The sequence below is a fragment of the Lipotes vexillifer genome, unplaced genomic scaffold (genome assembly GCF_000442215.2).
Source record: "Lipotes vexillifer unplaced genomic scaffold, Lipotes_vexillifer_v1.1 scaffold153, whole genome shotgun sequence".
NCBI lineage: Eukaryota > Metazoa > Chordata > Mammalia > Artiodactyla > Lipotidae > Lipotes > Lipotes vexillifer.
The window spans coordinates 3,706,139-3,717,059 of NW_006774670.1; the positions used below are offsets into that span (position 1 = coordinate 3,706,139).

Below are 10,921 nucleotides of genomic sequence, written 5' to 3' on the forward strand. Positions count from 1 at the left end.
TGCCCCACAACGGGAGAGGCCACAACAGTGAGAGGCCCGCGTACTGCAAAAAAAAAAAAAAAAATCACACACACAGATAAACCTTATTTATTTGAAAACATTTTCTTACATGAATTATTTACCCATTTGTGCTGGGTACCTAAGTTTTCTACCCCCCAAATTACAGAGAATTAGAGAAGAAGTAACTTTTTAAGAAGTGTGGCACTATCAGCTCTTCCTTCCCCTGAAGTCCCCAAATAATAAAATTTACCATAATTTATATGATTTCAGGTTTATTTTATTCAAGACCCCTATGGTAGTGTTTGGGAAATAATCGTTTGGGTGAAATAGGACAAGCACTTAGATTCTGTTCCTCTTCTTATGTTTTCCTTGTAGTCCCTCTTACCTGTACATGGAACTGCCCTAGCCACGCAAATCTAGTAGAAATCAGTGAAGGCTGTCTTAGATCAGAGTATTTCTTACTGAGGTATGAGACACAAGATGCTTCCTGGAATAAGTGGCTCTACCTGGGGCCTAAAGGATGGTCACAGACTGCGTGCAAATGACGTGGATTGAGATGGCTTAAAAAATAATCTGATGGTTTGTTAGGATTATTCGAATGGTTCTTCTGGTTCATGGAACTTTTGTTTTTCTTTCTTTAAATTTAATTTTATTTATTTTCTGTTTAAAAAGTTTTTTTACTATTATTATTATTTTTATTTTTGGCTGCATTGGGTCTTCATTGCTTTGCGTGGGCTTTCTCTAGTTGCTGTAAGCAACTACTCTTGGTTGCGGTGCGCAGGGTTCTCACTGTGGTGGCTCCTCTTGTTGCAGGGCACGGGCTCTAGGTGCATGGGCTTCAGTAGTTCTGGCATGCAGGCTCAGGGGTTGTGGCTCGCGGGCTCTAGAGCGCAGGCTCAGTCGTTGTGGAGCACGGGCTTAACTACTCGGCGGCATGTGGGATCTTCCCAGACCAGGGCTCGAACCCGTGTCCCCTGCATTGGCAGGCAGACTCTCAACCACTGCGCCACCAGGGAAGCCCTATTTATTTTCTTATACAGCAGGTTCTTATTAGTCATCCATTTTATACACATCAGTGTATACATGTCAATCCCAATCTCCCAATTCATCACAGCACCCCCAACCCACACCCCCCACCACTTTCCCCCGCCTTGGTGTCCATACGTTTGTTCTTTATATCTGTGTCTCAATTTCTGCCCTGCAAACCGGTTCATCTGTACCATTTTTCTGGGTTCCACATATATGCATTAATATACGATATTTATTTTTCTCTTTCTGACTTACTTCACTCTGTATGACAGTCTCTAGATCCATACACATCTCTACAAATGACCCAGTTTTGTTCCTTTTTTATGGCTAAGTAATATTCCGTTGTATATATGTACCACTTCTTTATACATTCGTCTGTTGATGGGCATCTAGGTTGCTTCCATGACCTGCCTATTGTAAATAGTGCTGCAGTGAACATTGGGGTGCATGTGTCTTTTTGAATTACGGTTTTCTCTGGGTATATGCCCAGTAGTGGGATTGCTGGGTCATATGGTAATTCTACTTTTAGTTTTTTAAGGAACCTCCATACTGTTCTCCATAGTGGCTGTATCAATTTACATTCCCATCAACAGTGCAAGAGGGTTCCCTTTTCTCCACACCCTCTCCAGGATTTGTTGTTTGTAGATTTTCTGATGATGTCCATTCTAACAGATGTGAGGTGGTACCTCATTGTAGTTTTGATTTGCATTTCTCTAATAATTACTGATGTTGAGCTGCTTTTCTTGTGCTTCTTGGCCATCTGTATGTCTTCTTTGGAGAAATGTCTATTTAGGTCTTCTGCCCATTTTTTGGATTGGGTTGTTTGTTTTTTTAATATTGAGCTGCATGAGCTGTTTATATATTTTGGAAATTAATCCTTTGTCCGTTGATTCATTTGCAAATACTTTCTCCCATTCTGAGGGCTGTCTTTTTGTCTTGTTTGTAGTTTCCTTTGCTTTGCAAAAGCCTTTAAGTTTCATTAGGTTCCATTTGTTGAGTTTTGTTTTCATTTCCATTACTCTAGGAGGTGGATCAAAGAAGATCTTGCTGTGATTTTTGTCAAAGAGTGTTCTTCCTATGTTTTCCTCTAAGAGTTTTACAGTGTCCGGTCTTACCTTTAGGTCTCTAAGCCATTTTGAGTTTATTTTTGTGTATGGTGTTAGGGAGTGTTCTAATTTCATTCTTTTACATGTAGCTGTCCAGTTTTCCCACCACCACTTATTTAAGAGACTGCTCTCCATTGTATATCCTTGCCTCCTTTGTCATAGATTAGTTGACCATAGGTGTGTGGGTTTATCTCTGGGCTTTATATATCCTGTTCCACTGATCTATATTTCTGTTTCTGTGCTAGTACCATACTGTCTTGATTACTGTAGCTTTGTAGTATAGTCTGAAGTCAGGGAGTCTGATTCCTCCAGCTCTGTTTTTTCCCCACAAGACTGCTTTGGCTATTCAGGGTCTTTTGTTTCTCCATACAAATTTTAAGATATTTTGTTCTAGTTCTGTAAAAAATGCCATTGGTAACTTGATGGGGATTGCATTGAACCTGTTGATTGCTTTGGGTAGTATAGTCATTTTCACAGTATTGATTCTTCCAATCCAAGAACATGGTATATCTCTCCATCTGTTTGTATCATCTTTAATTTCTTTCAACAGTGTCTTATAGTTTTCTGCATACAGGTCTTTTGTCTCCCTAGGTAGGTTTATTCCTAGGTATTTTATTCTTTTTGTTGCGATGGTAAATGGGAGTGTTTCCTTAATTTCTCTTTCAGATTTTTCATCATTAGTGTATAGGAATGCAAGAGATTTCTGTGCATTAATTTTGTATCCTGCAACTTTACCAAATTCTTTGATTAGCTCTTGTAGTTTTCTGGGGGCATCTTTAGGATTCTCTAGGTATAGTATCACATCATCTGCAAACAGGGACAGTTTTACTTCTTCTTTTCCAGTTTGTGTTCCTTTTATTTCTTTATCTTCTCTGATTGCCATGGCTAAGGCTTCCAAAACTATGTTGAATAATAGTGGTGGGAGTGGACAGCCTTGTCGTGTTCCTGGTCTTAGTGGAAATGCTTTCAGTTTTTCACCATTGAGAATGATGTTTGCTGTGGGTTGTTTGTATATGGCCTTTATTATGTTGAGGTCGGTTCCCTCTATGCCCACTTTCTGGAGAGTTTTTATCATAAATGGGTGTTGAATGTTTTCAGAAGATTTTTCTGCATCTATTGAGATGATCATGTGGTTTTTATTCTTCAATTTGTTAATACGGTGTATCACATTGATTGATTTGCGTATATTGAAGAATCCTTGCATCCCTGGGATAAATCCCACTTGATCATGGTGTATGATCCTTTTAATGTGTTGTTGGATTCTGTTTGCTAGTATTTTGTTGAGAATTTTTGCATGTATATTCATCAGTGATATTGGTGTGTAATTTTCTTTATTTGTGATAACTTTTTCTGGTTTTGGGATCAGGATGATAGTGGCCTCATAGAATGAGTTTGGGAGTGTTTCTTCCTCTGCAATTGTTTGAAAGAGTTTGAGAAGGATGGGTGTTAGCTCTTCTCTAAATGTTTGATAGAATTCACCTGTGAAGACATCTGGTCCTGGACTTTTGTTTGTTGGAAGATTTTTAATCACAGTTTCAATTTCATTACTTCTGATTGGCCTGTTCACATTTTCCATTTCTTCCTGGTTCAGTCTTAGAAGTTTATACCTTTCTAAGAATTTGTCCATTTCTTCCAGGTTGTCCATTTTTTTGGCTTAGAGCTGCTTGTAGTAGTCTCTTAGGATGCTTTGTATTTCTGCAGTGTCTGTTGTAATTTCTCCTTTTTCATTTCTAATTTTATTGATAAATAAAATTAATTTAAAATTTTATTAAAAATAAAATTTTAATAAAATTTTATTAAAATTAAAATGTTAATAAATAAAATTTATTATAAAATAAAATTTTATTGGTTAATAAATTAATTTTATTAATTTGAATAAATCCCTCTTTTTCTTGATGAGTCTGGCTAATGTTTTATCAATTTTATCTTCTCAAAGAACCAGCTTTTAGTTTTATTGATCTTTGCTATTGTTTTCTTTGTTTCTGTTTCATTTATTTCTGCTCTGATCTTTATGATTTCTTTCCTTCTACCAACTTTGGGATTTGTTTGTTATTCTTTTTCTAGTTCCTTTAGGTGTAAGGTTAGATTGTTTATTTGAGATTTTTCTTGTTTCTTGAGGTACGCTTGTATTGCTATAAACTTCCCTCTTAGAACTGCTTTCGCTGCATCCCATGGGTTTTGGATCGTCGATTTTGCATTATCATTTGTCTCTACATATTTTTTGATTTCCTCTTTGATTTCTTCAGTGATCTCTTGGTTATTTAGTAACATATTGTTTAGCCTCCATGTGTTTGTGTTTTTTATGTTTTTCTCCCTGTAATTGATTTCTAATCTCATAGCGTTGTTGTTAGAAAAGATGCTTGATATGATTTCAGTTTTCTTAAATTTACTAAGGCTTGATTTGTGGCCCACGATGTGATCTATCCTAGAGAATGTTCTGTGCGCACTTGAGAAGAAAGTGTAATCTGCTGTTTTTGGTTGGAATGTCCTCTAAATATCAATTAAATCTATCTGGTCTATTGTGTCATTTAAAGCTTGTTTTTCCTTATTAACTTTCTGTCTGAATGATCTGTCCAATGATGTACGTGAGGTGTTAAAGCCCCCCACTATTATTGTGTTACTGTCGATTTCCTCTTTTATAGCTGTTAGCAGTTGCATTATGTATTGAGGTGCTCCTATGTTGGATGCATATATATTTATAATTGTTATATCTTCTTCTTGGATTGATCCCTTGATCATTATGTAGTGTCCTTCTTTGTCTCTTATAACAGTCTTTATTTTAATGTCTATTTTATCTGACATGAGTATTGCTATTCCAGCTTTCTTTTGATTTCCATTTGCATGGAATATCTTTTTCCATCCCCTCACTTTCAGTCTGTATGTGTCCATAGGTCTGAAGTGGGTCTCTTGTAGACAGCATATATATGGGTCTTGTTTTTGTATTCATTTAGCCTGTATCTTTTGGTTGGAGCATTTACTCCATTCATGTTTAAGGTAATTATCAATATGTATGTCCCTATTACCATTTTCTTAATTGTTGTGGGTTTGTTTTTGTAGGTCCTTTTCTTCTATTGTGTTTCCCACTCAGAGAAGTTCCTTTAGCATTTGTTGTAGAGCTGGTTTGGTGGTGCTGAATTCTCTTAGCTTTTGCTTGTCTGTAAAGCTTTTGATTTCTCTGTCAAATCTGAATGAGATCCTTGCTGGGTTGAGTAATCTTGGTTGTAGATTCTTCCCTTTCATCACTTTAAATATGTCATGCCACTGTCTTCTGGCTTATACAGTTTGTGCTGAGAAATCAGCTGTTAACCTTATGGGAGTTCCCTTGTATGTTATCTGTCGTTTTTCCCTTGTTGCTTTCAATAATTTTTCTTTGTCTTTAATTTTTGCCAATTTGATTACTGTTTGTCTTGGTGTGTTTCTCCTTGGGTTTATCCTGCCTTGGACTCTCTGTGCTTCCTGGACTTTGGTGGCTATTTCCTTTCCCATGTTAGGGAAGTTTTCGACTATAATCTCTTCAGATATTTTCTCTGGTCCTTTCTCTCTCTCTTCTCCTTCTGGGACCCCTATGATGCGAATGTTGTTGTGTTTTGTGTTGTCCCAGTGGTCTCTTAGGCTGTCTTCATTTCTTTTCATTCTTTTTTCTTTATTCTGTTCCACATCCGTGAATTCCACCAAACTGTCTTCCAGGTCACTTATCTGTTCTTCTGCCTCAGTTATTCTGCTATGGATTCCTTCTGGAGTGTTTTTCATTTCAGTTATTGTATTGTTCATCTCTGTTTGTTTGTTCTTTAATTCTTGTAGCTGTTTTTTCTTTAATTCTTTTAGGTCTTCGTTAAACATTTCTTTTATCTTCTCAATCTGTGCCTCCATTCTTTTTCGGAGGTGCTGGGTCATCTTCACTATCATTATTCTGAATTCTTTTTCTGGAAGGCTGCCTATCTCCACTTCATTTAGTTGTTTTTCTGGGGTTTTATCTTGTTCCTTCATCCGGTACATAGCCCTCTGCCTTTTCATCTTGTCTCTCTTTCTGTGAATGTGGTTTTTGTTCCGCAGGCTGCAGGATTGTAGTTCTTCTTGCTTCTGCTGTCTGCCCTCTGGTGGATGAGGCTATCTAAGAGGCTTGTGCAAGTTTTCTGATGGGAGGGACTGGTGGTGGGTAGAGCTGGCTGTTGCTCTGGTGGGCAGAGCTCAGTAAATCTTTATCCACTTGTCTGCTAATGGTTGGGGCTGAGTGTCCTCCCTGTTGGTTGTTTGGCCTGAGGCGACCCAACACTGGAGCCTACCCAGGCTCTTTGGTGAGGCTAATGACACACTCTGGGAGGGCTCAGGCCAAGGAGTACTTCCCAGAACTTCTGCTGCCGGTGTCCTTGTCCCCGCGGTGAGACACAGCCACCCACCACGTCTGCAGGAGACCCTCCGATACCAGCAGGTTGGTCTTGTTCAGTCTCCCATGGGCTCACCACTCCTTCCCCTGGGTCCCAATGCACAAACTACTTTGTGTGTGCCCTCCGTTTCCCCCAGTCCTGTCGAAGTCCTGCAATCAAATCCCGCTAGCCTTCAAAGTCTGATTCTCTACGAATTCCTCCTCCCGTTTCTGGACCCCCAGGTTGGGAAGCCTGACATGGGGCTCAGAACCTTCACTCTAGTGGGTGGACTTCTGTGGTAGAAGTGTTCTCCAGTTTGTGAGTCACCCACCCAGCAGTTATGGGATTTGATTTTATTGTGGTTGTGCCCCTCCTACCATCTCATTGTGGCTTCTCCTTTGTCTTTGGATGTGGGGTATCTTTTTTGGTGAGTTCCAGTGTCTTCCTGTCGATGATTGTTCAGCAGTTAGTTGTGATTCCGGTGCTCTCACAAGAGGGAGTGAAAGCACATCCTTCTACTCTGCCGTCTTGCTATCTAATCCTCATGGAACTTTTTATTGAACAGTAAATAATTACCTAGTCTAAGTTACCATGAATCTTATGTCAGCAGAATCTGAATTGTTTATAAATAATTTGACTATGTCTGAAGTAGAACTTACTCTTTGATAGTTTATTAACAGTGTTAAAGTCCAATCTATTTTTTTTTTACAAAGAAACTATGATGTGCTCCAGCTGGTTGAAAAGTGAAAACTCAAGTCATCCAAATAGTTTTGTCAGTGAAATGGCAGAACTAATTTGATGACTGATTATTTACCAAATGATTCAAACAATTAAATTGTGTATTTTTTTTTTTTGCACTATGCATGTATTCCCTTATAAGAAAACAAAGTAATTCTGCTACCCTTGTTGCCACCATATTAATAACTGCCTCATCTACACTAATTGATAGCTCTTGGGTCTATCCTTTGTAATAATTCTAGTACTGCTTTAAGCATGTCTTGGGGTTACCAGCTGTCAACAGTTATAACTTCAAACAGATTCAGTTATAGGAGTGGAAGCTGAGCCAGACATTTAATGCCACTTTCACCTGTAGGTGAGAGAGAAAAAAGGAGAGAGAGATCATTATTTATGGGGTTATATGAACTGCAAGTCTGTTTTCATCATCAAGAGAAGCTGTACTTTAAAGGAGAAGAGACAGGGAATACACTTTCATGAAATACTTCAGCACTCTAAACAAAATATGGGTTTATTTCTGAACTTTTGAACATTTAAGGTTAAAAAATTAGCCCTTAACTATGTCCAAATTGTATTATAAAAATTAATTCTTAGGATATATGCACATATATCACACATAAAAACATAGAGTAAAAAGAATAGACTTCAGTTCTAGTTCAGAAAAGGTTTAGAATTTGAATACTGGTTTTAGAGACCCCAAACCTTATGAGTTTAAGAAGCTTACAGACTTGTTGAGGGAAACCTGTGCAAACTTTTAAAAGTAAATATGATGATAGGTACAAAGTGCAGCAGGACATGGTGATGGATGCCCTACATCACCTTGGAAGGAAGAGGTGATAGTTGCTTGAACTAGGACTTGTATATGAGTTGGGATTAGGTTAGAGGACAAGTGTGGGAGTTATTGGGAGAGTCTTCTTGGGTCTATCATGATTCTGTTTTGTGAGCAGAGGCACTGACTGCTTTGTTCTGGACTACCTTTTCAATTTTTTTTTCTTTTTTTTAATAGCAGCAGCCATGGAAGATAGAAATAGTCTCTCTCTCTGGAGGACACTCCAGAATTGAAGGACAGACATGCTTACTCCCCATTATAAAATATTCAGTCCCCCGAAACTCAGGTGCCTTTCCTGTAACCCACTGTGGATACAGGTGTCACCTGGCCTGTGGGGACTGAGGGTCAGGAAACCAGCAGAAATGCTGCCTCTGTGGCTACTGCTATTGCTCTGAGTAATAACTGGTCCCTTGTCTCTGACCTGGAAGTCTCATGTCCTCTGCCAGGAAGCTAACTTGTGGCAGCCTAACCTGTGGCAGCCTGACTTGTTAGCTTGCAAGCAGGGTTAATTCCCAGGCCCTCTACAGTTGATGACAGGCATTGTGTTCCTGGGAGAGAGAACAGTATGCACTGTGGCACAGAGGTGTGAGAAATCATATCTCATACGGGGAACTGTGCCTATATCTTCAGAGCCAAAAAGTGCATGAAGGAGGGAATTTTAGGGGAGAATATGCAGTTGCAGATATAGACAGGACCAGATTCTAAAGAGATCCTAAATGCCTTGTAGAGTAATTTGGATTTTACGGGGGCTGATTAAGGAATTTTAGCAGAGGAGTGACGTGATCCATTTTATGGGTTAGTTGAATTACTCTAGGAAATATGTGAAGGCTGGATTGAAGATGGGGGCGCCTTTTCTCCAGCTGAGAGAAGATAAGATATATTTAGACGTGAAGTCAGTTTAGAAGTGGTGATGGGGTGAAGAAGGGATCTGAATGACTATCTTAGTCTGTTCAGGCTGCTGTCACAGAACATCACAGACTGGGTAGCTTCCAACAACAGAAACTTATTTCTCACCGTTCTGGAGGATGGGAAGGTCAAGGTCAAGGTGCCGGTGGATTCAGTATCTGGTGATGGCTGGCTTCCTGGTTCATAGACTGCTGTCTTTTCCCTGTGTCCTCATATGGTAGAAGGGGAAAGAGAGCTCTCTGGGTCTCTTATAAGGGCACTAATCCTATTCATATGGGTTCATCTCCCAAAGGCTCCATCTCCAAACACTATCACAATGGGGGTTAGGATTTCAACATATGAATGGAGGGAGGATGGACACAAACATTCAGTCTACAGCTGTGACTCCTTGGCTTTTGACTGGGCCAATAAAATAAATCGTGATGCTGTTGCAGAGATGTAGCTTATGGGAAGGAAGAGACGTTCCGGAAAGGAGGGAGGTGAGACTGAATTAGTTTTAAAACAGCTAAATTGAGGCTGAGGTGCTATCTGGGTAGGATATCCAGGTAGAAATACTTAATAGACTATCCTGATCTGGAACTCAGGAAGGAGACAAACATATGGAAATCATCAGGGTTTATGTGGTAGATGCATTCTTGTGCAGCATTCAGGAGGACAGGTTGAGAATCAGGTGCAAACTCAAATCACCTGTGATAAGCGACTCACGCTCTCTGGACCTCAGTTTCCTAAGTGGTAAAAATGGCAATAATAGTAGTCTCTAACTGAGACCAAGGTGAGAGATGAAGATTGTTATGAAAGTGAAATGAGAACACTTGCAAAGTACCTGGTACCTAATGAAAGTAAGCTGTTATCAGTGGCAGAAGGAGTATTAGAATGTGGTCACTGACATCAAGAGATTAGGTGAAATTGTCCAAAGGATGCAGGTGGAATGAGGGGAGAGGATGGAGTCAAGCAGGGGTGAAAAGCCATTAAGGAACTGAAAAGAAGCAACCAGAGAGGTAAGAGGAGAACCAGGAGAGTTTCAAGCAGGTTGGAGTGGTCAACATTGAGAAACTTGTCAGAAGGGACAAGGCAGCAAAGGACTAAAAGTCCCCCTTTGAAGTTCACAACCAGAGGATGTGGGCAACCCTAATGGAAGCAGCTGCGGGGGCTCTTCATTACTTCTGGCTGCAATCTAGATTGTGGATGGGCAGGAGGGAGTGGAGACAGCAAGTGTAGACTTTACCTTGAAGACAGTTGTGTAGGGAAAGAAGAGTTGAGCCCGGAGGAGGTTTGAGGTCAAGGGAAAGTATCTTTTTTCTTGGATGGGAGAGAGACTTCATTCACTCTCTTAAAATATCTATTGAGCCTATTCTGAGTCAGTCTCTGTGGGTGAATAAGATGCAGTCTCCGTCTTCAAAGAATTTCTTCTTAGCGTGTGTATATATGATCAGGGAATACATGAGAGAATGAAGGTCCAGGGAGCAAATGAGTAAAGAATAGGGCTTGAGATCCTGTAGACAGCTCAGCTTTGGACAGAAGGGTTTTGTCATCCAGTGGAGCAGGAGGGTGTTAAGATACGTCAAATGTGGTTTTTGAAAATCACCCACAGAGAAGGAAAAAATTACCCACTGAGTGACTTTGGGTCCTAGTACAGGAAACACGCTCTATTGATGAGGAGATGCAAGGTGTTGGGGTGCTTATAGTACATGAACGAAACAAAATATTTATGATGGTGTTCAGAACATAATAGTTGCCAAGTACATGTTAATGGAATTTGAATTGGTGATTCAGAACCTCTGGGCTACATCAAGGAGAGCCTTTTTTTTTTTTTTTGGCCGCGGCCCTGTGGCATGTGGGATCTTAGTTCCCCGACCAGGGGTGGAACCCGTGCCCTCTGCGTTGGGAGTTCAGAGTCTTAACCACTGGACCACCAGGGAAGTCAGGAAGATTGCCAAATTTCTTTTGAAAAA

The 10,921-nt window shown here is 39.8% G+C and overlaps 1 protein-coding gene across 1 annotated transcript in view; it reads left to right on the top strand.

Annotated features, from left to right (window-relative positions):
* Positions 1 to 10,921, top strand: part of TBC1D1 (TBC1 domain family member 1) — a 232,186-nt gene that overhangs the window by 4,606 nt on the left and 216,659 nt on the right. The window lies entirely within an intron of this gene.